A 4,409-nucleotide genomic window follows, 5' to 3' on the forward strand; every position below is an offset into this window, starting at 1 on the left:
CGTTTTTTTAATACGCTAATCCCATCTACAACAAGGTGGAAGCATTATTATGTGGCTAACTCCACTTAGGATTATATTCTTTAGTAGAATTCATTCTCAATGAATTCTTCCACTAATAACAGTCAAATTGATGCTTTTTGCCTTGAAGAGTTAGTTGTCTGAATGATGCTCAATTTGGCTAATATGGCATTCATTTAGTGGGAAAAAGAATCCACTGGATGTGCTTGAAGAGTTGAAAGTAAAATGCATGGGATTCTAAATCGAGTTCTCCCTCTCTCTCTGATAATAACATTATTATTTCTCTACCTTTGCACTAATAACAAAAATTACCTCAAATATGTACATATACAAACAGATCTTAATATAAACTGACTGGTTATCAACTCAATCCCAGCATGTTTGCAGTTTAAGTTGTAGTTTATATATCATTACATTGTAACTTGTATAGTTGACATATAAACAATAAATTTCAATCACAAAGAAGGAAACGATCTAACAGATAATATTGGCTATGCTGTGCCAAAGAAATCTCCAAAACAGATAATATTGAATGGTTTTTGTTCTTCAAACATATACAAGCCTTTAGGGCTTCCATAGCCAGTTGTAACACTTCTGAGTCGGTTGTGACTTGGCGAGAAAACTGCAAGAAAACAAGAAAAGTCTCCATTTTTAGGAGCAACTAACATTTAAGATTGAGGCCACAGATTTAGAGGAATCAGTGGACTGTGTTCTGTCACCTGCAACTGCAAGTTGCAACATATACTGTATGAATAATTCGAATGGAAACCAAATATAAACTTCTAGGTTTAACTTTACCAGCATCTGGTAATTGCATGATTTGAAGTGAATTTTCTACGGTTATTCATGCAAAAAGTCCATCAGTTAATCTATTTTTACAGCATGATATTACACCAGTTTTCCTTATCGTGTGCGTTTCTAAATTCAAGAAACGTAATAAAAACAATTTGGCTGAGAATACATTTTTCTCAAACTTATAACGCTAACATCTTTGATAGTTAATTTGCTCGAAATTGATCAAGTTTCAGCCGAAAAGAAGTAAACATTGAAGATTATTTTTTACTTCTTTTTTTTTTTTTTTTTCAATTTGCAGATTCCTTTGATAGATTGAAGTAGGGAATTTATATGGATGGTAAAAGTGCTATCACAAAAATCATCTCCACTTTCACAATAGTTCAAATTAAAGTAAAGCAATATGGCTAAATGCTTGGCACTATGCACACATCTGATTAGATGAGGGAAGCCACATAATTCTTATTGTTTTACAATTGAATCATTACAAAGTTGCTGGACAATCCAAATTGGCATTACAATCTCTTGTAGGTAGGGCATCAGACAACAGTAACAGCCATATGGGTCTTTTCTAGAGTTTCATATTGGCATATTAATTTACGTGGAGGTTCTTTAATTTGAAGATGAAAGGGAATGAAGAGGATTCAGTACCTACCCTTTGAGAATTAATAAAATCTTCCAAATTGGAATCTGGCTAAAGAGTTCTGAACCCCCAACCAGCACTCACATAACCCATTTTCTCCTTTAATCTGGGTACGCACTAATGACCTGGTAACACATGGTAGGAACACAAGAAGTTTGCCGGCCAAAAAGTTTGAGATGCCAACCATTATTGGTGTCTTGCTAGTTGACTAGTCAAATTTATATATCAATAATTAGGTTTTATATACTGTTGTTAGCGTAGAAGATTTTTTATACTAACAGATCTAGATGTATATCACATGTGCTAAAAATAAATTTAAAATTTAAAATTTGAATGCACATAAATTAGCTCCATATAAAAAAATTATCCTTATTTTTTTTACTATATGAGGATGCTGTCAGAACTGCCACGGTGTCGGATCCGAGGCCTTTTCTCTTATCATTATCAATTGCACCATATTTTATTAACACAGCCCATGAAAACGTTGTGATAATAAGTGTAGATGTACTTAAGACGATAATGTACAAAAATATAACAATTTTGATTACTTACTAAAATTGTATACAACAATCAATTCCATCTATTCAATTTCATAATGCAACAATAATACGGCCATCAGATGTATCTTGAAATTTTTCTGGCAATTGCAAATAGTCTGTAGTCCTTGGTGACATGAACACGCTAGAACAGTTATAATCTGGATTGAAAGAGACTTGGGGAGTAAAAATGTGGTCCATTACATTGAAGAAAAAAAAATTTAGTGCAATGGGTGGTGCATGGTAAAGCTGTTGTTCTACCAAATTTGACATTATGATTGTTAATGAAGGGACCAACTTGTTCTTTCATAGTCCGACCTTAAGGATTACCCCTTCTACTGGGTCTCAAGAAAATAAAAAAAAACAGAGAAAAAAAAGTGATAGGGACGTTCCATGAATATGGCCATGGACTTGTGGGAGGTATATTTTAGGGCTTGTTCTCAGTTGATTATTTTAACTTATTGTAGATTCTGATTTTAGATAATTAATTTTTATAATGTTCTTGATTACTTTTGTTTTCTGATTATAAGTTTTTTAATGATCAAAAAAGGTAAAATCTATAATTACTCAAAGAGTAACTTTTATTGTTCCTCATTATTTTCTATAATTAAATTTTGTAAACTCTAGAACAATCGAGAACAAGAATTTACTTGCGTAGGTAATGACATCACGGTACGGCACCTAACAATTTGAGACGTTAACCTTCACTATATATGAATTCTGTGGGTTTAGATTTGCACATGTATAATCGACAATTACATTCAATCTTTAAAAAAATATAAAATGAAGTAAAACAAAAAATGTAGCAACTTTTTTTTTCCTATATTGGAATAAATAATATGGATTTCTCTAGGAAGTTTGTTATATAGAGTGGATAATCGCAACGGATCTTCAGTGTCACACCTGTGTCACACCCTATTCCACATCTTCTAATCTTGCCAAGTGTCCCTTGATAAACCAAACTCTCAAACAATCCAACCCGAACCATGTTAAATTGATTAATCGATTAACCGGCCAGAGAAACTTAATCTCTATAACCAAAACCGATTAAAATAAAAACTATCTCACAAAATCACAATTTATCAAGGGAAAAAAACCCTAAGATGATGACGAGAGGACAGATGTTAAACTGAGTTTTAGGGCTTTTTTCCCTTGATAAATTGTGATTTTGTGAGATAGTTTTTATTTTAATCGGTTTTGGTTATAAAGATTAAGTTTTTCTGGCTGGTTAATCGATTAATCAATTTAACATGGTTCGGATTGAGTTGTTTGAGAGTTTAGTTTATCAAGGGACACTTGTGGATAGGATGTGAGATAAGGTGTGACACAGAAGATCCGTTGCGGTGGATAATGCTGTTTAGAATGAAAAGAAAACCAAGATGATCCTGGACCACTTCGAAAGGAAATGGTTGGGTTATTATCACTTTACTCTTTTAAACTATATCAGTATTATCAATTTACTCCTTAACGTTATCTTTCAATCACTTTACCTCCATATGTAATTCAACTCAGCATGTTAATAAATTTTGGATATAATTACCTTTTTATTTTATAGTATTACTACATTGTTATTATCACTATATCCTTTAAATTATAATGATACAATCACTTTTCTCCGTAACATTATTTTCTAGGTAGTTTACCCCATCATTAATCTGTGTTCAAAAGTTTTTTTAATGGATTTATCCTTTTTTATATATAATTAAAATTAAAAATTTGGAATGGTTATTCTTCTTTTTTTTAATCTAAGAGTTCCAAAAATATAAAAATAAAAGGGTTTTCTCAAATTTCTTTCTCACACTTATTAATGTTAGGAAAAGAAAAAGAGATAGGAAAGAAGGAAATAGAAAATTAGATTTTACAAAAAAAAAAAAAAAAAAAGGAAGAATCTAATTATCGTATCACTTTAACGTCATCGAGATTAAAATTGAAATTAAGTGGTAAAAAAAAAAGTAAAATAATTTTAAAATAATAAAACTGTTGAATTCTTTCTTATTTGTATTTTTTTAAAAAAAAGAAAAGAATTGAGATCTTTCTCTCTCTCTCTCTCTCCCTCTCTCTCTCCTCCTCCCCCCTATCTTTTTATTTTTTTTCAATATTAATAAGATTACCAAGAAAAAAGATATTAATGATTTGACTTTTTCTTGATACTAATAAAAAGAAGAGCCAATATAAATTTTTTACTACTTTTATTTTACAAAGGAATGAGTACTTTCTTCTAAAGTTTTTAAACTTGTTAAATGGGATAAATTGGCCAAAAAATAACTGTAGCGGGTAAATTGATAATAAGACTATATTTTATGAGGACAAAGTAATAACAATTTTAAGGGCTAAACATATCTTTTCACTTGAGTTCATAATTACGTTAAATTTGACCATTAATTTTGAGGGTAAACTAACTAAAAAGTAATATTAAGAGA

The sequence above is a fragment of the Coffea eugenioides genome, chromosome 3 (genome assembly GCF_003713205.1).
Source record: "Coffea eugenioides isolate CCC68of chromosome 3, Ceug_1.0, whole genome shotgun sequence".
Classification (NCBI taxonomy): Eukaryota; Viridiplantae; Streptophyta; class Magnoliopsida; order Gentianales; family Rubiaceae; genus Coffea; species Coffea eugenioides.